Raw genomic sequence first — 27,788 nt, 5'->3', positions numbered from 1 at the left:
GAATGTTGGTGCGTTTAATGTTGTCCCAGAGGTCTCTGAGACTGTCCTCAGTTCTTTTCATTCTTTTTTCTTTATTCTGCTCTGCAGTAGTTATTTCCACTATTTTATCTTCCAGGTCACTTATCCGTTCTTCTGCCTCAGTTATTCTGCTATTGATCCCATCTAGAGTACTTTTAATTTCATTTATTGTGTTGTTCATCGTTGCTTGTTTCATCTTTAGTTCTTCTAGGTCCTTGTTAACTGATTCTTGCATTTTGTCCATTCTATTGTCCATTCTATCTCCAAGATTTCGGATCAATCTTACTATCATTATTCTGAATTCTTTTTCAGGTAGACTGCCTATTTCCTCTTCATTTGTTAGGTCTGGCGCATTTTTATCTTGCTCCTTCATCTGCTGTGTGTTTTTCTGTCTTCTCATTTTGCTTATCTCACTGTGTTTGGGGTCTCCTTTTTGCAGGCTGCAGGTTCGTAGTTCCTCCTGTTTTTGATGTCTGTCTCCAGTGGCTAAGGTTGGTTCAGTGGGTTGTGTAGGCTTCCTGGTGGAGGGGACTAGTGCCTGTGTTGTGGTGGATGAGGCTGGATCTTGTCTCTCTAGTGGGCAGGTTCACGTCTGGTGGTGTGTTTTGGGGTGTCTGTGGCCTTATTATGATTTTAGGCAGCCTCTCTGCTAATGGGTGGGGTTGTGTTCCTGTTTTGCTAGTTGTTTGACATAGGTTTTCCAGCACTGTGGCTTGCTGGTCGTTGAGTGAAGCTGGGTGCTGGTGTTAAGATGGAGGTCTCTGGGAGATTTTCGCCATTTGATATTATGTGGAGCTGGGAGGTCTCTTGTTGACCAGTGTCCTGAAGTTGGCTCTCCTACCTCAGAGGCAGAGCCCTGCCTCTTGGCTGGAGCACCAAGAGCTTTTCATCCACACGGCTCAGGATAAAAGGGAGAAAAAGTAGAGGGAATTAGTAGAAGTATGAGGAAAGAAAGAAGGAAAGGAGGGTAGGAAGGAAGGAAGAAAGAAAGAAAGAAGCAAAGAAGGAAAGAAGGCAAGAAGGAAAGAAAGGAGGGACGGAGGGAGGAAGGAAGGAAGGAGGGAAAGAAGGAAAAAAGACAGAAAGAAAGAAGATACAGTAAAAATAAAATAAAGTATAATAAAGTTATTGAATTAAAAAATTCTTATTTAGGAAAAAAAAAAAGGGGACGGATAGAACCTTAGGACAAATGTTGGAAGCAAAGCTATACAGACAAAATCTTACACAGAAGCATACACATACACCCTCACTAAAAGAGGTAAATGGGGAAAAATCATAAATCTTGCTGTCAGAGACCACCTCCTCAATTTGGGATGATTCGTTGTCTAAAGGAGGGAAGGAAGGAAGGAAAGAAAGAAAGAAAGAAAGAAGGTAAAGTATAATAACGTTATTAAAATTAATTATTAAGAAAAAAAATTTAAAAAAAGAAAACATGGACGGATAGAACCCTAGGACAAATGGTGGAAGCAAGACTATACAGACAAGATCTCACACAGAAGCATACACATACACATTCACAAAAAGAGGAAAAGGGAAAAAAATCATAGATCTTGCTCCTAAAGTCCACTTCCTTAATTTGGGATGATTGGTTGTCTATTCAGGTATTCCACAGATGCAGGGTATATCAAGTTGATTGTGGAGCTTTAATCCGCTGCTTCTGAGGCTGCTGGGAGAGATTTCCCTTTCTCTTCTTTGTTCTCACAGCTCCCAGGGCTCAGCTTTGGATTTGGCCCTGCTACTGTGTGTAGGTCGCTGGAGGGCGTCTGTTTTTTGCTCAGACAGGATGGGGTTAAAAGAGCCGCTGATTCGGGGGCTCTGGCGCACTCAGGCCGGCGGGGAGGGAGGGGCACGGAGTGCGGGGCGGGCCTGCGGTGGCAAAGGCCGGTGTGACTTTGTACCAGCCTGAGGCGCGCTGTGCGTTCTCCCGGGAACCTGGCAGTGGCGGGCTGCACAGGCTCCGCGGAAGAGGGGTGTGGATAGTGACCTGTGCTCGCACACAGGCCCCTTGGTGGCGGCAGCAGCAGCCTTAACGTCTCCCGTCCGCCTCTGGGGTCCGCGCTTTTAGCCGCGGTTTGCGCCCGTCTCTGGATTCCGCGCTTTCAGCCGCGGCTCGCGCCCGTCTCTGGATTCCGCGCTTTCAGCCGCGGCTCGCGCCCGTCTCTGGAGTTCCTTTAAGCAGCGTTCTTAAACCCCTCTCCTCACGCCCCAGGAAACAAAGAGGGAAGAAAAAGTCTCCTTGCCTCTTCGGCAGGTGCAGACTTTTCCCCGGACTCCCTCCCGGCTAGCTGTGGTGCACCAACCCCTTCAGGCTATGTTCAAGCCGCCAACCCCAGTCCTCTCCCTGCGCTCCGTCCGAAACCGAAACCCGAGCCTCAGAGCCTCAGCTCGCAGCCCCGCCCGCCCCGGCGGGTGAGCAGACAAGCCTCTCGGGCTGGTGAGTGCCGGTCGGCACCGATTCTCTGTGCGGGAATCTCCCCGCTTTGCCCTTCGCACCCGTTGCTGTGCACTCCTCCGCGGCTTCGAAGCTCCCCCCTCCGCCTCCCGCAGTCTCCGCCCGCGAAGGGGCTTCCTAGTGTGTAGAAACCTTTCCTCCTTCACAGCTCCCTCCCACTGGTGCAGGTGCCGTCCCTATTCTTTTGTCTCTGTTTTTTCTTTTTTTCTTTTGCCTTACCCAGGTACGTGGGGAGTTTCTTGCCTTTTGGGAGGTCTGAGGTCTTCTGCCAGCCTTCAGTAGGTGTTCTGTAGGAGTTGTTCCACGTGTAGATGTACTTCTGGTGTATCTGTGGGGAGGAAGGTGATCTCCGCGTCTTACTCTTCCGCCATCTTCCGCCTTCTCCTCCCATTTCTTATTACAGTTACCTGTCACCAGGTGAGTAACTGGGCTGATCTTTATTATGTTAATTCAGTGAGATACTGGCATTCTTTGTTACAGCATCTCTCCCACCCTGAGTAATACAGTAGGCACTACTTACAGCTTTGTGTAGAACTTCCAGAAATTTAAATGGGTGCCTCTCAGGTGTTCAGTAAATACTTGTTGAATTAATGATCAAGGAGCAAACCAATAATTGATTAGAAAAAGAAGGTATAGGTTGAGGAGTGGAGGTAGGAAAAAACATTTTGCTTTCTTTATTAGGTTGTTCAGGTCTGGCCCATGGTAGAGGAAGTAATTTTAATTTCCTTACTCACCGGGTTTTAAATTTTTCTGTTATCTCATGGGCCTATTAAGTGTTGGGAAAGCTTGGGAAGGTGACATCCAAGACTGTTTACTAGCAGCCAGTGTTTTCTCTACTAAGTCTAATTCCTCTCTTTTAAAATATTTTACTGCTGTAGGAGTGGCACCTGGTGCAGAAAAATCAAAACCAAACCAAACCAAACAAGATAATAACTGTATTTTAAACGATCATTTCTTGGCCTTATTTTAATCTGGGAATGAATGTCTCCAGCAGTATAAGTGTCAAAGACAGAATGAAATTTGAAAAGTGCTGTGCAGGCTAACCCCACTTGTTTACTGATTCTCACCTCCTTAATAATCTGCAAACTCAATACTTCTCACAGAAAACCCAGCAGTCTCACCCCAATTTTCCACCAAGATTTCATAGCCAAGAGCTGTAATGAGGTCTCCTACAAGTGTAACTCCCATCATGTTTACCGAACATGTTATGGTATCTTTACTGAAAGAGTCTTGTCAACAGTGTGTGTCTCTCTGGGCACAGTTTACAGGGTGATTCAGTAAGCTTACATCATTTTTTTTTCAATTAATCCTCCCTCCCAAGAAATGTGCTAATCTGTCTGTACTGAGCCTCCTTGTCATTGGTGTGAATTATCTGATTTTTACTGTTTTCAAAGGCATTTTGCATATTCATAAAATGTTATTATTCAAATGTACCATATTAACCCAGAGTGCATTTTAAGCCAAAAGTAATTAATTCTGTTTTGGATAAATCAGTTAGAATTGGAGTAGAGACTGTATGCTGGTTTTGTCTAATTACTTCTAGAGAAGCACGTGCAATACAATGAACAGATAACACTGTTAGATCCTTTGTGAAATCATACATTTTCTGAATCAACTTAATAGCAGTAAATTAGTCATGGTACATAGGGTAAGGGTATGTCTAGCTTTAAGAAAATTCAATATAAAAGTCAAGCTTATGATGGATTTAAATTATGGGGCAATTATTTGCATTACAGGTTAATTATTTGCCTACAAGAGCTTGGTAATTTATTAGTAATTTGACAAAATAGGCTAAGAGGTTAACTGAAGGCATGAGTCAGAAACGTTTTCTTTAAAAAAAAAAGTAAGTATTTTAGGGTTTTGTGGGCCATATGGTCTCTATCACAGCTATTCAGCATTGCCTTGGTTGGAGTGTATGTGGAGCAAAATCAGCCATGGATAATAAATAAATGAATACTCGTGGTTCTGTGTTCCAATAACACTTCATCTGTGGACACTAAATTTGAATTCCATATGATATTATTATGTTACACAATAATCTTATGATTTTTTAGCTTCTGGGCCATATGAAATCAAGGGATGGCTGGATTTGGCACAAGGGTTTACCAACACTTGATTTAAAGTATTATGAGCGATCAGAGAGAAATGAAGGTAAAATGCCTGCTATCAAAACGAGTCTGGAGACTAGACAGCAACACAGAAGTGCAGCTTGGAATTAAATATTCATTGCTGGAAGGTCTCTGGCTGCGTGGTCCAGATGAGCTCCGGGCACAGGGACACGCCCTGGCTCAGCCTGCAGGAGAAATCGCTTCTGTGCTCTTTCATTAGATGCGTTCTTTCCTCTTTCTCTTTGCTCAGGGCTCATGCTGAGGAGTTGATGGGATTCTGACTAGTTTCAGCCTCCTTTTCCAACTTACTTTTCTGCCTTTCACAGTATAATTTTTAGTCTTGGATGGCTCAGAAGAGCGAGGCAGATTCATGAGATGCCAACTCAGAAGTTGTGGAAGAGGGCCTTGAAATCTACATTTCAACAAACCAGCCAGAATGTACTGATGGGGGTTCTGGCAGGCAGAGTACTGAGTACTCTCTTTTCTAGTCCAACCCTGGCTTTTGTCTCCTTAGCCCGTCTTCCATCTGCCCCTCCTTCTCATTCCTTGGTCTAAAGACTCAGCTGTGGCCTGGAGTTGTCTTTTTTGGGATATAGCTTATGGAACAGAAGGTCAGTGCAGTCTTACCTCCACTGCAGCTAAAGTGATCTTTACAATATGCCACACTGGAATCTAAAATACTATGCAAATCAACATATCTATGAAACAAAAACAGACTCACAGACATAGAGAACAGACTGTGGTTGCCAAGGGGGAGGGGTGGGGGAGGTATGGATAGGGAGTTTGGGGTTAGCACATGCAAACTATTATATACAGAATGGATAAACAACAAGGTCCTACTGTATAGCACAGAGAACTATTCAATATCCTGTGATAAATCATAATGGCAGAAATATGAAAAAAATATATGTATAGCTGAGTCACTTTGCTGTACAGAAGAAATTAACACAATATTGCAAATCAACTATACTTCAATAAAATTAAAAAGAAAAACAAAACAAAATTTTAAAAAAATGCCACACTGCCCATGTCAATACCTTGCTAAGTCCTTTGTTGATTTCCTCTGCATTTGGGATCAAGGTAAACTCACCAAGGCCTGCCCAGTGTGGTCCTTCATCCCATCCACATTTTCAACCTGACCTCATGTTGATTTCCCTTCCTCCCACGTCCTCTCTGTGCCTCTGCCTGCCACGGGGCCTTTGCACTTGCAGGTTCCACTGCCTGTTCCACTTTACCTCTTATTCCTCCCGGTTGATGTCTACACAGGCTTCACATTTCACTCAAGTGAACTTTACTCACGAAAGCTCTTTCTGACGTCAGCTTTATAAAGTACTCATATACCAGGTGGCACTAATCATGGGGGAAATCTTACATTTGTTTTTGTGATTATCTGACAAAGACCTGTCTCTCTCACTTGGACTCTGAGCTCCATGAGGACAGGGGTCAAGTTAATATTTGGCTCACATTTGTATTTTCTATGCCTAGCGTATTGCCTGGATAAGTCATTTGTTGAGTGAATGAACAAAGGAATGAATGAATGAATGAATAAGAGAAGGATAAATTATGTGGTCTGCTCCAGGAAATTAGAAAGTCTCAGAAAGTGTCCTGCAACCATGAAAGACCCCACGCTGCCCACGGGGAACCAATGGGGAGAAACCTGAGGGCTTCACGCTGTCCTCTGCTCCAATGCGAGAAGCTTGGTCCCTGAACCAGTGCGGGGTCATGCTGGAAAGGGTATCATTTTCGAGAGCAGAGGCAAGAGGGCAGTAGCCCCACCACAGCTGACAGGTATAGGGAGGACAAGCGTAAAGGAGGAAGAACTTCTTGAGAATGAGGATTGTAATAAAATTACCAATATGTTACGAAATGTCAGAGAGAAGAAAGAGAATGAGGTTGCCCAGACTTCATGTGTCAGATTCGTGTGACAGAATATGTTGATTGGTACATACATTTTTTGGCAAAAGTTGAGTGTGAGGGCACAGACCTGCTCTACCAAATTGTATTGGGGAAGATCAAATGATGGCCTGACCTCTGCTTAAATGCCTGATTCTAGATTTTCAACTGTTTGCAAGTAGGTATTATTACACTTACGATACATAAATGACTTGTATGTGCTCTTAAAACATGTTTTTAACTCATTTGTTTTTTTATGTAATGTTGTCATTAAGCTGCCCTGACTACTATGGAAATGTAATCTATTAATTTTTAAAAACATGATTTTGAATATCATCTAATGAACCAAATGTAGTCAAAATTACACTTGTCACAATTTTTTATTTTTGCTGGGGAAGAAATCACTTCATTCTCTTAGCATTGAGCACATAGTAGGGGCTCAGTAAGGTTTCTTGAATGATTAAAAGATTATGCTGTTTGCTTATGAGCAGAAAATAATCCTTTAGTTGGAGCTTAAATCCCATTTAACAAACTCAGAAAGACATGTGTTGGAACAAAATCTCTAAAGTCTCCTATTTCATCCTTTTATCCCATATAGTTTTTTTCTAAATAGTTCCCAATGGGAGGTACCTATACTGTCTTCCAGGATTTTTAAGGGCAGAGGTGCCATGGTCTCCCAGGGTCAATCAGCTTCATGCGCAACAGACCACCCCAAGCCTGGCAGCTTGAAATAATAATATTGATTTAGTTAATATTTCTATGGGTTAGCAGTTTGGCCTGGGCTCAGCTGGGTAATTCTTCTGGACTCAGGTGCCAGTGAGTGAGATGGCTGCCTCCTGAGTGTGCTGGATGCCCCTGGGTAAGGGAGATGGCCTCTCCCACCCTCCAATGGGCTAGCTTAGCCCAACTGGGCAGCTTTCCAAGAGCAAGGGCAGAAGTTGTAAAGTGTGTCGTGGCCTGGTCTCAGAACTGGCACATCGTCACTGCCATCACAGTAGACCCCCTTATCCATGGTTTCACTTTCATTTACCCACTGTGGTCCAAAAATATTTACTGGAAAATTCCAGAAATAAACAATTCATAAGTTTAAATCACACACCATTTTGAGTAACATGATTAAAGCTCACACCGTCCCACTCCATCCTTCCAGGGATCCCCAACCATCAACATGGTCATGCCTCCATGATCCAGGAAGCAGATGGTCCTCCTTCTGATGTATCATCAGAAGGTGAATAGTAGCCTATAGCTACGTCACAACACCTATGTCATCTACCTTCTCCATCTCATCATGTGGGCATTTTATCATCTCACATCATCACAAGAAGGGTGAGTATGGTACAATAAGATATTTTGAGAGAGAAAGAGAGAGACCACATTCACATGACTTTTTACAGTATGTTGTTATAATTGTTCTATTTTATTACTAGTTATTGTTGTTAGTCTCTTACTGTGCCTAATTTGTAAGTTAAACTTTGCCATAGGTGTGTATGTATGGGAAAAAAACATAGTGTATGTAGGGCTCAGTACTATCTGTGGTTTCAGGCTTCCACTTGGGTCTTGGAGCATATTCCCAGCAAATAAAGGGGGCGGGGGTGTGTGTGACTGTACTTTTTATTTGCCACAGAAAGTCACAAGGCCACCCTAGAGTCACTAGAAGGGAAATAGTCTCCACCTCTTGATAACAGGAGTTGCAAAGTTACCTCACAAGGGACACTGATACCAGGAAAGGTGCTGGATTGTGGTTATTTCTGTGATCTGCCTTAAGAACCCCTTCTCTCTTCTATCAAGACTAGTTCTCCATATCAAATCAAAATCATGCTTCAGCTTATTACCAGTTTGCTATATTCTTCTTTGATGGCAATAGTCACTATCCTCCATACAATAGCTTTTCCTCAAGTTAATAGCATTAATTTTCCCTTCAGTTCTCTTTTATCTTCAAAAATGTTTGATATATTGTACAAAATATAACCTGAGAAATTGATCCTTGAGAAGGAGAGATTAACTAGGTACCTTTGAATCCCTTGAAGGTTCACCACATCTGAGAATAAACCCTATCTTGGGCACTCACATATGCTAAACAATAATAACAGCAGCAGCAGCTAACACTTATATAGCACTATTTGTAATCAGGCACGGTTCTAAGTGCTTTACATATAATCCTCACAATAACCCCCTGTGACAGGTACCATAATTATCATTCCCCTTTTCTAAATGGGAAAAATGGAACACAGAAAGGTAAAGCCAAGACCACATGGGCATACAGAAGCAGAGTGAAAATTTGCCTGCAGGCAATGTGGCCTCAGAGCCCATGTTTTGAATCACTACAAAGTAGTGCCTTCTGTGTGCCTTCAGACAAATCACCCAACATCTCTGAACACACATTTGCACATCAGCAAAGTGGTAATTGTGTGTCTACCGACACACAGATGTGTGGTGAGACTCAATGAGCCCATGTATCTGCAAATCACTGTAAAAATGTGAGACAAAATTTTACTTTTATCATGAACCTGACCCGGTCATGTTCTTCACTAAGAATTTGAGAAGTCCAAAGAACGCACAAATTGTTACATGGTTCCTATGTGCTATTTAAATAAAGGAACGGATGGTGTCTGTTTAAATGCAAATCAGTCTACAGTGTTAGTGAAATTGGTATCAGTGTGATTTTGGGTTAACTATTCTGGTGTGAGGTTTTATTTTTCCATCAAGTGTCCTTCCCCTAGTCTTTCTCCAAAGATGAAGACAACTCTGCTAGGAAATCTGAGGGAAGAATAAGAACACGAGCTCCCCTTAAAGTCTGTTGGACCCTCTTCCCTGTGTTGCTGGAAATTGTACTCATGTGTATTTCTCCCCAACAAATATTTTGCAATTGATATTTCTTCATCATCGTGAACCCAATTTATAGCAGTAGGCATGCAGTGTATTATTTTTGGAGCAGTGCTATATACACTGGAAAGAATTTGCACATGAGGGCAAAATGGAACAGACAACTGCTTTTGGGGACTGCACAGATTAGTACATCATTGCATACTAACAAAGTGCTAATTGCTCCTTTGACCATGGGCCCAGTTTACAGAGCTTTTGCACAAATGTGCTCTGTGCACTAAATTACAAAACTAACACTGCATTATTTCTCAGTACAGCTTGCAAATTCTTGTAGGGCAGTATGAATTAGCATTAATTAAACCAGAGAAAGAGAGAGAAAGACAGAGAGAGAAACAAAGAGAGAGACAGAGAGAACTAGCTGTAGAGAGGGAGATACATTTTAGAAAGAACAGACCAGATGCTAATTACTTAAGTTACAAATGTTGCACTTGTTCTGCAATACTAGTAAAAGCAAATAGCATCTCTTCTCAATGCTTGTATTTGAGAAATACAGTTTCAAGTCTGTAGTGAATATGAACATTGGTGATTAATAGCTGAAATAAGAAATGGTGATTGGCCTTAGCTGTTTTGTGTTTTATCAAATGTGTGTGACTAATTCTTGAGGGGATTATTTGCGCTCAAGATTCCAAATAAATTCTTCCAAAGCAGCTAAGAGAATCTGCCAAGTAGTGAATGAATGAGTTTTCATCATTGGAAAGCATGGAAGGTTCGTGTATAATTTCTCTTACCCTTCTCTTTTTTCATTTAGTCTAGTGTTTTCATCCTTGCGTGTAAATTTATTACACCTCTGCATATGCTAAAGTACTTGAAAAGTACCTTAGAGTCGATGATTTCCTTATTTAATAAATATTTGTCGAGTATCTAATATGTGCTAAGCACAGGAGGTGCAAAGAATCTTTATCTTCAAGTGGCTCAGAGTCTATCTGTATAGATGGGTCCATAAATGACTAACGCTACCATAAACAGACAAATGTCTCCCTCAAAAACTGAATAGAACTGCTGCTGTGGGAAAAGAAGGCAGATGGCCATTTCTGCCTGGAAGGATTAGAAGAGGTGTGGAGGAGCAGAGATTTTCCTGTAGTACCTGGAATGATGCATACAGGTGCAGACAGGGCTTGGATTGTGAGCTGAGAGTGGGGAGCCAGGAGTAAGGAATGGTACGACTCTGAACTTGGACTATGGCAAGGCGATGGAGAATGAAGAACAGATCTGAGAACCTTTGCAGAGGTGGACCTGAGAGCATGGGATACCTACTTAGTCTTGACAAGTGAGGGAAATTGACCTCAGAGTTCTGCGTATGGTTCTCCATTAATGCACTAAGAAGACAAGAGAAAGGGCAGACAGAGGGAGCAGGTAAATGAAGGCTGAGGTGGCGTGGCTACTTCTCTGCCCACAACCCCCGGGACTTCTTTACCAGCTCCTGGTGGATTTTCACTCTCAGCCAACACTTGGGAGCAGCCCGAACCTGTATCTCTTTGCCAGCAGCCAACCTCAGCCTGCTGAAACGCCTTCATCTGCATTTACAGAAAGAGGAAACAGCTGGGAAATTACTAAGAGGATTAAGGAGCCCAAGACCAGCCCTTACCCAAAGGCTGTTATAGCAGGGAAACAGGTATTTCTCCATCCTTGTATCTAATTGGGAGAACTTTGATGTATGACCTACATCCGTGTTTCTTAAATTTTAGTTTGCTTATGAATCACTTGAGAGACCTTGTGAAATGCAGATTCTGATTCAGTAGGGCTGGTGTGGGGTCTGAGATTCTGCATTTCTAACATGGTACTAGTGACTGATTCTGCTGGTCCGTGGACCACACCTTGCGTTGCAAGGAGTTACCACTGTCTTCAGAGTCCCCTGAGGGATTGAAACAAATTTACCCATTCTCTTTCTTGACATTGCTTCCTTGCTTAGCTTCCCTCTCTTCCTGGTCCAGATTCTCCTCTCCCCCACTAGACTTTTCTGAGAACCCTTCTCAATAAATAACTCCAACAGGAATCCTTATCTCAGTGTCTGCGTCTGGGGAATCCAATTTAAGACAGAGCCCTTAAGTTTGGCTTTGAACATGACATATGAGGTGCAGAAGAAATACACAAGATGAAATGTCCAATAGGTAGAAGGCACTGGTGGCACTTGTGCCTTCCTTCTCTGAGTTCTCCTTTCTTAGTGTCCTGAGAATACAGAACATGAAGCAGAACTTTGTTGTCTCTGGTTTGTCCCTAACAATTGAAAAGAGCAAGTTTTTCTTGTTAGATTCTAGGTTGAAATCTTTGAAAAGATGTGGCGTATGTGACAAATCCCATGGACCAAAATATTCTGTTTGTTGAGTGCTTCTCAAACATCAATGTGCATCAGAATCAACTGTCAGTCTTGCTGAAATTGTGTAGGTCTGGGAGGGGCCTGAGAATCTGCATTTCTAACAGGCTCCCTGCTGCTGTTGCTGCTGGTCTGCAGACCACATGGACCACACTTTGAGAAACAAGGATCTAAAACACTTTGCTTATCCTGAAGTGTAATTTTCAAGGAAATACTCTGAGACTGAATGAAACACTGATAGCAGCAGTAGTAGAAGAGGTACTAGAAGTAGTAATAGTAGTAGTAGTGAGCACAAAATTAAGGTTTTGACATCTGTACACACACATGAAGCCATCAGCACAATCAGGAGTGAGTACACTCATCACGACAAAATGTTCCCTCCTGCCCGCTTGTCATCCCTCCCTCTACTCCCTCCCCCACTGCAGGCCACCAAACTGCCTCCTGTCACTATAGGTTAGTTTGCATTTTCTAGAATTTTATGTACATGGAATCATGCTGTGTGCCCTCTTTATTTTGTCTGGCTTCTTTCATTCAACATCATTATATTGCGATTCATCCATGTGTTGCGTGTGTCAGTACTTCATTCCTTTCTGTTGCTGACTGGTGTTCCATTGTATGGATATGCCACAATTTGTCCATTCTCCCATTGATGGATATTTGGATTTCTTCTAGTTTTTGAATGTTACAAATAAAGCTGCTATGAACAATCATGGAAAAAAATAGTAGTGACAGCTGACATTTATTACTTACATTCGGTGAGTAGGAGCACTTCCTCTGTGCTTAGTAAGTATACTAGCTCACTTATTCCTCACAATGACTCTAAGAGGTCTAAGAATAAAGAATGGTCAATCTTTTAATAAGGTGACTACTGTTCTATACAGAACTTTCTTGACTTATGATGGGGTTATGTCCTGTTAAACCCATTATAAGCTGAAAATATTCTGAGTCAAAAATGCATTTAATACACCCAACCATCGTAGCTTAGCCTTGCCCACCTTAAATGTGCTCAGAACACTTGCATAAGCCTACAGTTGGGCAAAGTCATCTATCACAAAGCCCATTTTATAATAAAGTGTTGAATATCTCATGCAATTTATTGATTACTATACTGAAAGTGAAAAACAGAATGGTTGTCTGGGTACAAAACGGTTGTAAGTGTGTTGATTGTTTGCCTTATCACATAGCTGCCTGGGGGCTGTGGCTGCCCTGCATCGCAGGAGTGTCCTATCTCATATCTCTAGCTTGGGAAAAGATCACAATTCAAATTCAAACTACAGTTTCTACTGAATGAGTGTCACTCTCACATCTTTGTAAAGTTGAAAAATCATAAGTCAAGCCATCATAAGTCAGGGATTGTTTGTGCTGGGAACTTCAGAATATTTGAGGCTTAACCTATACAAGTCTAAAATATTTGGAGTTGTTCTGCTAGTCACCACATTATCTCTAAGAGGCGAGGACATTCTTGGGAAATGAACAGAGTCTAACTTATTTTTATCTGGGGAGCCATGGGAAGGCACCAGATGTATGAGGTAGCAATGAATGAAGTGGCCTCCATGGTGATGTCACAGGTTGTTGGATTGATTTCAAAACTCAGCTTAACCCCACTTTACCCCACCCTTTTGAGTCAGCTTTGGGCAGTTGGGTCTGAAAATGACAAGGATGACTCAAGCTTTGAAATCTCTATGAAAACATGAGACATCTCTTCCCACCCTCAGCGATCTTTGTTTTCTTCCAAATGCTAAGAACCCACACTTTAAGAAAAAAAGGGGGGGCAAACTATGTATAAAATCTTCTGACTTAATCAAAACAAATATTTCTCCAAATCTGCTTCATTTGTGCTTTAAAAAACCTGAAATAAAGTTCAATAACAATTGAAAGAGGAGTATGGTCACTGTATTTCCTTATTTTCAGAAATCAAATGTTAGGATATAATCAGGCAGATTTATAATTGTGAAGAGAACCTGTTTTTCTTTTGCATCAGGCTTTGATTTGTGAACAAGAAGACCTACCATGGCTTGAAAGAAACACATGGTCATATCTATTTCTCTCTTATTAAACGTCCAGAATCATTCATGAAGTGTGTGTTATGGCTACTCTCTAAGGCACAGATTTAAAAATTATAGTGGATTAAGGTGAAGCGGAAGGAAGCAAGCTGACTCTGGGTGGGGGCTGGGGTGGGGGAAATAACATAGTACGTCCTGGACTATGAATGAATGTGGAGGAATGTGAGAGGGCCCTCTTCTTGGTGTTATATGTGTGAAGTAATCATAAAGTATAACTGTAATGAATCCAATTCTGAAAGTCCACTGTTCTGTAAAGAGAGGAATCTTTTTTAGCACCTGGGGAAATTCAGGTGATGGCAAACTTAGGCAAGAGGAATTGGACTCAGGCTGTGTCAGTGTTGCCTTTTCAGCAAATAATCTCAGAGCTGGAGGTCAGATTCTGACCAGAGAATGTGAAATATGGTGTTAGGTTTTTCAAACAAGAAGTAGCATCTACTGTTACCGGGAAGGGAAATTAATTTATGAGGTTGACAGAAATTCCCACACTGTGTTATATGGAACAACAGGTGTTGTGAGTGAGAGCATTAAAAGGGCTCTTTTGTCAAATAAGTTTGGGAAACCATGCACATTTGCTTGTGGAGATTCTCAAGATGCACAAACATACTAGAGGTTCGGAGGAGACTTGCTTCTTGTTTAAGTTCACTGAAAAAGGATTCTCAGAAAGTAGTATTATGTAGAACTCAGTTCAGGAAATGGAAGAGAAGTTTTGGAAAAGTACTTAATTGCAGAGAGGTGTGTGGTGACTCAACCAGTAGGTTGAGTTGCTTACTATAAAGAAGTAGAGAGCTTTATTAAAAGTATAGCTGTAATACTTGGCCAGATAGTGTACTTCAAACAGAATGCAAGAGACAAGATTGAGTTGAAAACGATGGGCGAGTTAAGAGTTCTGCCTAGGAAGCAGGGTCATCAATTGCTTGACTTTAGGTCCTTAAGAAATCAGTCATCTGTGCTCAGAGAGGTCATGTCTTTTATGCCTTTGGATGAATGTGCACAGGAGGTGCTGGTGGTGAGGGGGCAGCTCTACTTCAGTTTCCTTGTAAAGTAATTGTTCATTCTTATTTTGCCAAAGTCCTAAAAAAGTCTATCCTTACCTAGTCTTCGGAAGTAGAAGGATTACATTTTTTGAACAGAAAATGACAAAATCTGACTATTTGAAGTCAAAAGTGCCCAGGTTGAATTTTTGATCAACACAGCAAAGGAGGCCAAGATACTCTGAAGTCCAGGCATGGTGGTACCACACCCAGAGCCACAGCCAAAGTCAGAGGGAAGCTGGCTAAGATCTGTAGAAAGAAGAAAACATGCCTAGGAGAGCAGGAAGCTGGTCTGGCCGCCCTCCCATCTGGGCATCCCTTCATGATCCCCTTTGGCTTGAATTGCTGATGTCTTTACTGACACTTTGGAAATTCACAGCTACCATGGAAGGCAACAGGGGATTTCTGCCTTACCACTCTCCCTTTTTCTTCTTGTCTTTGTTCAGTTTGTGGCCTTAATGCCATCCTGAGGTTGAGCTGTCACTTCAAGCTTGTTAGTCAAATTACGGTGATTAATGCAAACAGCCAACATGAACTTTGGGCTGCTCAGATGTTAGATAACCCCCGAGCTGGGAGGGAGCCATCCTTCTACATATCCTAAGTGACTCAGACATCTTTCAACACCAAAGAGAGTCTACCTCAAGCACAAAATTCTGTGATTCTTAAGTGACTCAGACACCTTTCAAAACCAAAGGACAGCCTCCTGGTATTTGATATAAATGTGATGGCCAAGTTCTTTTCAGAAGATAAAAATAATGAAGCTGTTCACAGACAAATGGCTTCTGGTGAGAAAGGGTTGTGCTCTGTTGACTCCTATCTGGATGCTGACCTTTACTAGAGGGTTTTCAACAAAATTCAAGCCTCCATCATCTTTTCTTCTAAATGGAGTCATTTTCTTTAATTGGGTTTGAGAAACAATTGAGAACCAACACTTCTTACTGGTTTAACTTTTACATGTGGTAAATGGTGATGTATCCATTTCCCCCCCCTAATTTGAAGCAGGCATTTTGAAGACTAATAAGAAAAATAAATATAAGATACATAGAACTTTGAAAGAAGCTTACTTATAGAAATGAGACAAAATAAAATATTATTGCATAATAAGGAAGCCTCAGTTCAGAAATTCTCCAGCGAATAAATCACCAAACTTTCTGACCTAATGTAAATTTAGAACTCTTACCGCAAGGGATTTCCTGCCTAGACTGGTGTGAAGAAACCAACTATGAGAAAAATGTTCCAATAACATAAATTGAAGTTTTATTGCTGGGGGATACCCTATGAAACCAGCCATTTCCATTAATGCATTTTATGGTTTTTTTTTTTTTTTTTTTTTTTGGAGATTCGCAGGCCTCTCACTGTTGTGGCCTCTCCCATTGCGGAACACAGGCTACGGATGTGCAGGCTCAGCAGCCATGGCTCACGGACCTAGCCGCACCGTGGCATGTGGGATCTTCCCGGACTGGGGCACGAACCTGTGTCCCCTTCACCAGCAGGCGGACTCTCAACCACTGCGCCACCAGGGAAGCCCCATTTTATGATTTTATAAAGTGTGCTCAAAAGGGCCAACACAGGCAAAATTTTGATGCAGTTGGTTTTGTCCAACTTTTGTCTCGTGGGGGCTCATCATCTAAGACCAGATTTTAAGACCCAACATCTCATTCGATCCCCACTATTCAGAGCTTGTTGATACTATATTGTTATTCCATCATGAAGAGTGGTCTGTCTCCATCTCCATCATAAGGAAGTGAGATCATTAAATCTGGTGTTGTCTTGGGCCAATTTTTATATCTAACCCACTGAGTAACATAGGAGTATGGAGTTCAAACTGAAGATTAATTTTTTGGAGATGGTGGACTGACCTAGCATGGTCATCTAAGTTTAAGTTTTTTTTAAAGTCAGGTATTATTTATATAAAGTAAAATTCATCCTTTTAAATGTATATTTCTAGAAGTTTATTTATTTATTTATTTTATTTTATTTATGTTTGGCTGTGTTGCTGTGCACGGGCTTTCTCTTCATTGCTGTGTGCGGGCTTTCTCTTCGCTGCGGTGCGTGGGCTTCTCATTGTGGTGGCTTCTCTTATTGCAGAGCACAGGCTCTAGGCGCATGGGCTTCAGTAGTTGTGGCGTGTGGGCTTAGCGGTTGTGGCTTGCAGGCTCTAGAGTGCAGGCTCAGTAGTTGTGGCGCATGGGCTTAGTTGCTCTGCAGCATGTGGGGTCTTCCCCAACCAGAGCTCGAACCCGTGTCCCCTGCATTTGCAGGTGGATTCTTAACCACTGTGCCACCAGGGAAGTCCTAGAAGTTTTGACAAACACAGTCATGTAACTGCAATCACTGTCAATGTACAGCATATGTCCATCACCCCCAAAATTCCCTCATGCCACATGTAGGCACTTTCTTATAAAGCAAAATGCACTCTTGGCTTATAACTCATAGCCCCCATAAACAGAAAAAAAATGTACACATATGTTTATAAGGGATATTTTCATTGTTCTTCCAAACTGTAACTAAGTCAAATAACACTCTCCACATTCCCAGCCCTCAAGAAATCACTGATTTATTTTCTATCTCAATGTCTTTGCTCTTTTCATGTTGTATAAATGGAATCATACAGACTATAGTCTGTGTGTATGAGTGGGGGGTGGTGATCCAGCTTGCGGTTCTTTGATATCCTTGGATCTGTGGTTTATAACTTTCATTATTTTTTTAAAAAAATGTGTCTACTATCTTTTCAACTTTTTTTTTTTTGTCTTGAGCTCTCTTCTTCTTCGTACTAATTACTTGTATGTTAGAATGTTTGACCTTGTCTCACAGTTCTCAAATGTACTGTTCTTTTTTCCTCACTCTTTTTCCTCTTTTGTGTTTCAGTTTTGGTAATTTCTGTTGCTCTCTTTTCTTGTTCACTGTTTATTTTCTTGGCTCTATCATACCTGCTACTGAGCCTATCAAAGGCATTCTTCATCTCTCTTTTCATGATTTTATTTCTAGCATTTCCCTTTGACTCTTCCTTACAGTTTCTATTCCTCTACTGAAATTCCCTGTCTATTTATGAATGCTGTCCCTCTTTCTCACTGGAAATTTTAACATATATATGATAGTTATTTTAAATTCCCAACCTGATAGTTCCAACAACTGGGTCATGTCTAGGTTTGTTTCTGCTAATTGCTTTGTTTCTTGGTTTTTCTTAATTTTTTGTATATCTCATCACTTTTTATTGAATTACAGACATTGTGAGTAGGACAAAAGGGACTGAAGTAATGTTATTTATTCCTGCAAATAGGCCATTTTTGGGTGCTTGGCCATTAATGTGGGAGTTGAATCTATCAGACTTGAGCTGAGTCTGGGTTTTTTCATTGCTATGGTCACCTTCTGTACACCACTGGCTTCAAATTGCTCTAGCATTGTCTTATGTTTGGGGTGGTGGTGAAGAGATTGGAAGGTTTTTCTTAATGCCTTGTGCCTGCCCACCCTCCCAGCTTTCAGCCTTCCCTGGCATCCTGCTCCATAGCGAGGTCTCTCTCTGAGACAGTCCCTCAGTGCCTGCTGGCTCTGGGTGGGGGCAGGAGTGGCCCCTACTCTTCTGCTCTAGCCTCGGCCCCAGTGATCCTGGGTATCTGAGCCTTGTATGGGGGGCATCGTCAGAGATCCTGCACCTCCTGCCCATGCCAGTCACACTGGCTGGTATCTTTGCCAATCTTGTGCCCCCCTCTCAACAATAGAAGACCTTTAATATTATTTGTGTAGGATCTTGGACCCCAAATGATTTCCGGCTCTTCCCCAGGGATGAAGGGTTTTCTTCTTATTTTCTTTCTTCCCTAGATGCAATGAATTTTCACCTGTGCCATTGAGCTGACAGGGTTTGCTGCCTCTCCTCTAACATCTTAAGGATTACATTTTGTAGGGTAGAAGGATACAGACGGGGTTCTTTTCTTTTCTCCAGCAGCAGCTGTTCACCTTCTCTAGGCTTTCTCATGAGCACTTGGTGGAGTAGCCATGGAGAAAACCTTGTGAGCAAGGGGAAATTCCTCAAATGTCTCAGTATCCCATAGGTCCTATGCTGTCATGATTGCCCTTACTCAGTCTTTAGCAATTTGTTTAGAATTTTAGCTGAATTCTTTATACCTGCATGGGTGATACCAAGGTTCTTCATTTCATCTTCTGCTGTAAGTGAGCCAAAGCTCTTCTCCAACATTTCCTTGGAGAAGCCTCTCTTTCCTTGGATTTCATGCTATTTTTTTGCCCTATAACCTCAGTAATCTGAAGAGTACAAGGAAAGTTATGATTTTGTAATTTATTCAGCTTTTGTTGTTGTTAGCAGGGATATTGTCTCTAGTTTCTACATCCCAGGTCACAGTGGAACTCTGAACCATGAAAAAAAGAAGTAGGGGATGGGTCAGGAGAGGATGGGAAGGCTCTATTCAAAGACATGTTTCCAGGAGAATTTACAGATGATGCACTTTGGGGTCGTGGATCTGAACTTGAATTGGCCTGCCAGAAAGGAAGGGGTTGTTCTCTTATTTCTAGATTAGTTTTAAGAAGCCTTAGGAATCAAGATTGAGTCCAGTTTGGATCTGATTTCCAACTATGCCCCCTCAGTTAACCCAACAACTGGCAGTAGGTAGTAAGCCTGTTCTCTGGTTCCTGATTTAGTGCATTTTCAAACTATTTCACCCACAGTAGCCCAGCTTTTCCTGATGTGGGTCTGTAAATGTAACCTAGGCCATCTGGTTTCTCCCTCCTGGGTGGGCAAATGTTATCCTGCCGACTGCTTTCATTTGCTAACATGTATACTCAGGAAATGGTGACTCTGTCTGAGTGGAAGGGAAAGGATAATAGAGTATGAATGAGACAATAAGGAAAACCATTGCTCCTGTTTATCAAGCACTTGCCATATACTAGGACTGCGTGAAATGCTTCCCTGCATTGTCTCATTTGATTCTCATAACAAGCCTAAGGGTAGGTACTATTTTTATCTCACTGTAACTATAAAGAACCAGTAAATGAATTTAATAAGTGGTTTTGGAAAAGACTGATAGTGACATGCCAAAGAATGAAACTAGACTACTATCTTACACCGTACACAAAAATTAACTCCAAATGGGTTAAAGACCTGAATGTAAGACCTGGAACCATAAAACAAAAAAACATAGGCAATAAGTTCCTTGACATTGGTCTCGGTGATGACTTTTGGATCTGACTCCAAAAGAAAAGGCAACAAAAGCAAAAATAAGTCAGACTACATGAAAGTAAAAAGCTTCTGCATAGCAAAGGAAATCATCAAAAAAATGAATAGGCAGCCTACTGAGTGGGAGAATATATTTGCAAATGTTATACCTGATCAGGGGTTAACACTCAAAATACGTAAAGAATTCATACAACTCAATACAAAAAACAAACAATCCAATGGAAAAATGAGCAGAGGACCTGAATAGACAATTTCCAAAGAAAACAAACATTCCAAAGATGGTGGGGTTGAGGAAGATGGCGGAAGAGTAAGACGCGGAGATCACCTTCCTCCCTACAGATACATCAGAAATACATCTACACGTGGAACAACTCCTACAGAACACCTACTGAATGCTGGCAGAAGACCTCAGACCTCCCAAAAGGCAAGAAACTCCCCACGTACCTGGGTAGGGCAAAAGAAAAATGAATAAACAGAGACAAAAGAATAGGGACGCTACCTGCACCAGTGGGAGGGAGTTGTGAAGGAGGAAAGGTTTCCACACACTAGAAATCCCCTTCATGGGGGGAGACTGCGGGTGGCGGAGGGGGGAAGCGTTGGAGCCGCAGAGGAGAGCGCAGCAACAGGGGTGCGGACGGCTAAGTGAAGAGATTGCCGCACAGAGGATCGGTGCCGACCGGCACTCACCAGCCTGAGAGGCTTGTCTGCTCACCCGCCGGGGCGGGCGGGGCTGGGAGCTGAGGCTCGGGCTTCCGTCGGAGCGCAGGGAGAGGGCTGGGGCTGGCGGCGTGAACACAGCCTGCAGAGGGTTAGTGCACCACGGCTAGCCGGGAGGGAGTCCGGGAAAAAGTCTGGACCCATCGAAGAGGCAAGACACTTTTTCTTCCCCTTTTGTTTCCTGGTGCGTGAGGAGAGGGGATTAAGAGCGCTGCTTAAAGGAGCTCCAGAGACGGGCGCGAGCTGTGGCTATCAGCGCGGACCCCAGAGACGGGCATGAGACACTAAGGCCATTGCTGCCACCACCAAGAAGCCTGTGTGCGAGCACAGGTCACTATCCACACCTCCCCTCCCGGGAGCCTGTGCAGCGCGCCACTGCCAGGGTCCTGAGATCTAGGGACAACTTCCCTGGGAGAACGCATGGCATGCCTCAGGCTGGTGCAATGTCATGCCTGCCTCTGCTGCCGCAGGCTCGCCCCGTACCCCTCCCTCCCCACGGCCTGAGTGAAGCAGAGTCCCCGAATCAGCTGCTCCTTTAACCCCGTCCTGTCTGAGCGAAGAACAGACGCCCTCAGGTGACCTATACACAGAGGCGGGGCCAAATCCAAAGCTGAATCCCAGGAGCTGTGCGAACAAAGAAGAGAAAGGGAAATCTCTCCCAGCAGCCTCAGGAACAGCGGATTAAATCTGTACAATCAACTTGATGTACCTTGCAACTGTGGAATACATGAATAGACAATGAATCATCCCAAATTGAGGAGCTGTGTGGATGAAAGGCTCTTGGTGCTCCAGCCAGGAGTCAGTGCTGTACCTATGAGGTGGGAGAGCCAAATTCAGGACACTGGTCTGCAAGAGACCTCCCAGCTACATGTTATATCAAATGGCGAAAATCTCCCAGAGATCTCCATCTCAACACCAAGACCCAGCTTCACTCAACGACCAGCAAGCTACACTGCGGGACACCCTATGCCAAACAACTAGCAAGACAGGAACAAAACCCCACCCATTAGCAGAGAGGCTGCCTAAAATCATAATAAGGCCACAGACACCCCAAAACACACCAACAGATGTGGACCTGCCCACCAGAAACACAAGATCCAGCTTCATCCACCAGAACACAGGCACTAGTCCCCTACACCAGGAAACCTACACAACCCACTGTACCAACCTTAGCCACTGGGGACAGACACCAGAAACAATGGGAACTGTGAACCTGCAGCCTGCAAAAAGGAGACCCCAAACACAGTAAGATAAGCAAATTGAGAAGACAGGAAAACACACAGCAGATGAAGGAGTAAGGAAAAATCCACCAGACCTAACAAATGAAGAGGAAATAGGCAGTCTACCTGAAAAAGAATTCAGAATAATGATAGTAAAGATGATCCAAAATCCTGGAAATACAATGGAGAAAATACAAGAAAAGTTTAACAAGGACCTAGAAGAACTAAAGAGCAAACAAACAGTGATGAACAACACGATAAATGAAGCTAAAAGTTCTCTAGAAGGGATCAATAGCAGAATAACTGAGGCAGAGAAATGGATAAGTGACCTGGAAGATAAAATAATGGAAATAACTACTGCAGAGCAGAATAAAAAAAAAAGAATGAAAAGAATTGAGGACAGTCTCAGAGACCTCTGGGAAAACATTAAATGCACCAACATTCAAATTATAGGGGTCCCAGAAGAAGAGAGAAAGAAAGGGACTGAGAAAATATTTGAAGAGATTATAGTTGAAAACTTCCCTAATATGGGAAAGGAAATAGTTAATCAAGTCCTGGAAGCACAGAGAGTCCCATACAGGATAAGTCCAAGGAGAAACACGCCAAGACACATATTAATCAAACTATCAAAAATTAAATACAAAGAAAACATATTAAAAGCAGCAAGGGAAAAACAACAAATAACACACAAGGGAATCCCCATAAGGTTAACATCTGTTATTTCACCAGAAACTCTGCAAGTCAGAAGGGAGTGGCAGGACATATTTAAAGTGATGAAGGAGAAAAACCTACAACCAAGATTACTCTACCCAGCAAGGATGTCACTCAGATTTGATGGAGAAATTAAAACCTTAACAGACAAGCAAAAGCTGAGAGAGTTCAGCACCACCAAACCAGCTTTACAAAAATGCTTGGAACTTCTCTAGGCAAGAAACACAAGAGAAGGAAAAGACCTACAATACCTAACCCAAAACAATTAAGTAAATGGGAATAGGAAGATACATATCGATAATTACCTGAAATGTAAATGAATTAAATTCTCCCACCAAAAGACACAGACTGGCTGAATGGATACAAAAAGAAGACCCATATATATCCTGTCTACAAGAGACCCACTTCAGACCTGGGGATACATACAGACTGAAAGTGAGCGGATGGAAAAAGATATTCCATGCAAATGGAAACCAAAAGAAAGCTGGAGTAGCAATTCTCATATCAGAGAAAATAGACTTTAAAATAAAGACTATTAAAAGAGACAAAGAAGGACACTACATAATGATCAAGGGATCTATCCAAGAAGAAGATATAACAATTGTAAATATTTATGCACCCAACATAGGAGCACCTCAATACATAAGACAAATGCTAACAGCCATTAAAGGGGAAATCGACAGTAACACAATGATAGTAGGTGACTTTAACACCCCACTTTCACCAATGGACAGATCATCCAAACTGAAAATAAATAAGGAAACACAAGCTTTAAATGATACATTAAACAAGATGGACCTAATTGATATTTATAGGACATTCCATCCAAAAACAACAGAATACACATTTTTCTCAAGTGCTCATGGAACATTCTCCAGGATAGGTCATATCTTGGGTCACAAATCAAGCTTTGGTAAATTTAAGAAAATTGAAATTGTATCAAGTATCTTTTCCGACCACAACGCTATGAGACTAGATATCAATTACAGGAAAAGATCTGTACAAAATACAAACACATGGAGGCTAAACAATACACTACTTAATAATGAAGTGATCACTGAAGAAATCAAAGAGGAAATCAAAAAATACCTAGAAACAAATGGCAATGGAGACATGATGACCCCAAACCTATGGGATGCAGCAAAAGCAGATCTAAGAGGGAAGTTTATAGCAATACAATCCTAACTTAAGAAACAGAAAACACCTCAAATAAACAACCTAACCTTGCACCTAAAGCAATTAGAGAAAGAAGAACAAAAAACCCCGAAAGTTAGAAAAAGGAAAGAAATCATAAAGATCAGATCAGAAATAAATGAAAAAGAAATGAAGGAAACAATAGCAAAGATCAATAAAACTAAAAGCTGGATCTTTGAGAACATAAATAAAATTGATAAACCATTAGCCAGACTCATCAAGAAAAAAAGGGAGAAGACACAAATCAATATAATTAGAAATGAAAAAGGAGAAGTAACAACTGACACTGCACAAATACAAAGGATCATGAGAGATTACTACAAGCAACTCTATGCCAATAAAATGGACAGCCTGGAAGAAATGGACAATTTCTTAGAAATGCACAACCTGCCCAGACTGAACCAGGAAGAAATAGAGAATATGAACAGACCAATCACAAGCACAGAAATGGAAACTGTGATTAAAAATCTTCCAAGAAACAAAAGCCCAGGACCAGATGGCTTCACAGGCGAATTCTATCAAACATTTAGAGAAGAGCTAACACCTATCCTTCTCAAACTCTTCCAAAATATAGCAGAGGGAGGAAGACTCCCAAACTCATTCTATGAGGCCACCATCACCCTGAAACCAAAACCAGACAGAGATGTCACAAAGAAAGAAAACTACAGGTCAATATCACTGATGAACATAGATGCAAAAATCCTCAACAAAATACTAGCAAACAGAATCCAACAGCACATTAAAAGGATCGTACACCATGATCAAGTGGGGTTTATTCCAGGAATGCAAGAATTCTTCAATATATGCATATCATTCAACTTGATACACCATATTAACAAATTGAGGAGAAGAACCATGTGATCATCTCAATAGAGGCAGAGAAAGCTTTCGACAAAACTCAACACCATTTATGATAAAAAACCCTGCAGAAAGTAGGCATAGAGGGAACTTTCCTCGACATAAAAAAGGCCATATATGAGAAATCCACAGCCAACATCGTCCTCAATGGTGAAAAACTGAAAGCATTTCCACTAAGATCAGGAACAAAACAAGGTTGCCCACTCTCACCACTCTTATTCAACATAGTTTTGGAAGTTTTAGCCACAGCAATCAGAGAAGAAAAAGAAATAAAAGGAATCCAAATCGGAAAAGAAGAAGTAAAGCTGTCACTGTTTGAAGATGACATGATACTATACATAGAGAATCCTAAAGATGCTACCAGAAAACTACCAGAGCTAATCAATGAATTTGGTAAAGTAGCAGGATACAAAATTAATGCCCAGAAATATCTGGCATTCTTATACACTAATGATGAAAAATCTGAAAGTGAAATTAAGAAAACACTCCCATTTACCAATGCAACAAAAAGAATAAAATATCTAGGAATAAACCTACCTAAGGAGACTAAAGACCTGTATGCAGAAAATTATAAGACACTGATGAAAGAAATTAAAGATGATATAAATAGATGGGGAGATATACCATATTCTTGGATTGGAAGAATCAACATTGTGAAAATGACTCTACTACCCAAAGCAATCTACAGATTCAATGCAATCCCTATCAAACTACCACTGGCATTTTTCACAGAACTAGCACAAAAAATTTCACAATTTGTTTGGAAACACAAAAGACCCCGAATAACCAAAGCAATCTTGAGAACAAAAAATGGAGCTGGAGGAATCAGGCTCCCTGACTTCAGACTATACTACAAATCTACAGTAATTAAGACAGTATGGTACTGGCCCCAAACCAGAAATATAGATCAATGGAACAGGATAGAAAGCCCAGAGGTAAACCCACACACATGTGGTCACCTTATCTTTGATTAAGGAGGCAAGAATATACAGTGGAGAAAAGACAACATCTTCAATAAGTGGTGCTGGGAAACTGGACAGGTACATGTAAAAGTATGAGATTAGATCACTCCCTAACACCATACACAAAAATAAGCTCAAAATGGATTAAAGAGCTAAATGTAAGGCCAGACACTATAAATCTCTTAGAGGAAAACATAGGCAGAACACTCTATGACATAAATCACAGCAAGATCCTTTTTGACCCACCTCCCAGAGAAATGGAAATAAAAACCAAAATAAACAAATGGGACCTAATGAAACTTAACAGCTTTTGCACAGCAAAGGAAACTATAAACAAGACCAGAAGACAACCCTCAGAATGGGAGAAAATATTTGCAAATGAAGCAACTGACAAAGGAGTAATCTCCAAAATTTAAAAGCAGCTCATGCAGCTCAATAACAAAAAAACAAAAAACCCAATCCAAGAATGGGCAGACGACCTAAACAGACATTTCTCCAAAGAAGATATACAGATTGCCAACAAACACATGAAAGAATGCTCAACATCATTAATCATTAGAGAAATGCAAATCAAAACTACAATGAGATGTCATCTCACACCAGTCAGAATGGCGATCATTAAAAAATCTAGAAACAATAAATGCTGGAGAGGGTGTGGAGAAAAGGCAACATCTTGCACTGTTGGTGGGAATGTAAATTGATAAAGCCACTATGGAGAACAGTATGCAGGTTCCTTAAAAAACTACAAATAGAACTGCCATACGACCCAGCAATCCCACTACTGGGCATATACCCTGAGCAAACCATAATTCAAAAAGAATCATGTACCAATATGTTTATTGCAGCTCTATTTACAATAGCCAGGACATGGAAGCAACCTAAGTGTCCATCAACAGATGAATGGATAAAGAAGATGTGACACATATATACAATGGAATATTACTCAGCCATTTAAAGAAATGAAATTGAGTTATTTGTAGTGAGGTGGATGGACCTAGAGTCTGTCATACCGAGTGAAGTAAGTCAGAAAGAGAAAAACAAATACCGTATGCTAACATATATATATGGAATCTAGGAAAAAAAAATGTCATGAAGAACCTAGGGGTAAGATGGTAATAAAGACACAGACCTACTAGAGAATGGAATTGAGGATATGGAGAGGGGGAAGTGTAAGCTGTGACAAAGTGAGAGAGTGACATGGACATATATACACTACCAAATATAAAATAGCTAGTGGGAAGCAGTCGCATAGCACAGGGAGATCAGCTCGGTGGTTTGTGACCACCTAGAGGGGTGCGATAGGGAAGGTGGGAGGGAGGGAGATGTAAGAGGGAAGAGATATGGGGACATATGTATATGTATAACTGATTCACTTTGTTATAAAGCTGAAACTACCACACCATTGTAAAGCAATTATACTCCAATAAAGATGTTAAAAAAACAAAAAAACAAAGATGGCAAACAGGTACATGGAAAGATGCTCAACATTGGTAATCATCAGGAAAATGCAAATCAAAACCACAATGAGATATCACCTCACCCCTGTTAGAATGGCTAATATCAAAAAGACAGGAAATAACAAATGTTGTCTAGGATGTGGAGAAATTGACACTCTTGTGCACTGTTGGTGGGAATTCAAAGCAGTCACTAGAAAACAGTATGGAAGTTCCTTAAAAATTTTAAAATAGAACTACCATATGATGTAGCAATTCCACTTCTGTGTATTTATTCAAAGAAAATGAAAATACTAATTCAAAAATATATATGCACCCCCATGTTCATCGCAGCATTATTCACAATAGCCTAGTTATGGAAATAACCTAAGTGTCCATTGAAGGATGAATTCATAAAGAAGTTGTGATATATATACATATATATATATAACATGTATATAATCATAAGTATATGTGTGTGTGTATATATACATATATATATATATATATATACACACTCAGTCATAAAAAAGAATGAGATCCTACCATTTGCAACAACATAGATGGACCTTGAGGGCATTATGCTTAGTGAAATAAGTCAGAGAAAGACAAATAGCGTATGATCTCACTTATGTGTGGAATATAAGAAACAAAACAAACAAAAAACCAAATAAGTGCATAGACACAGAGAACAGACTGGTGTTTGCCAGAGGCAAGGAGTGGGTGAAATGGGTCAAGGGGGTCAAAAA

At 41.3% G+C, this 27,788-nt stretch overlaps 1 long non-coding RNA gene across 2 annotated transcripts in view; it reads left to right on the top strand.

Annotated features, from left to right (window-relative positions):
• The window catches only part of LOC137233068 (uncharacterized), a 138,858-nt gene that overhangs the window by 63,195 nt on the left and 47,875 nt on the right, over positions 1–27,788 (top strand). The window contains exon 2 of one of the 2 annotated variants that reach the window (XR_010947280.1): positions 7,622–7,797. The exons of the other annotated variant lie outside the window; for it this stretch is intronic. This is a non-coding gene — a long non-coding RNA (uncharacterized lncRNA). The remainder of the gene's footprint in view (positions 1–7,621; positions 7,798–27,788) is intronic. 2 annotated transcript variants of the gene reach the window in all.

The sequence above is a fragment of the Pseudorca crassidens genome, chromosome 10 (genome assembly GCF_039906515.1).
Source record: "Pseudorca crassidens isolate mPseCra1 chromosome 10, mPseCra1.hap1, whole genome shotgun sequence".
In the NCBI taxonomy this organism is placed as follows: Eukaryota; Metazoa; Chordata; class Mammalia; order Artiodactyla; family Delphinidae; genus Pseudorca; species Pseudorca crassidens.
Note: the sequence above shows the minus strand (reverse complement) of the source record. Positions and strands in the feature narration are given on the sequence as shown.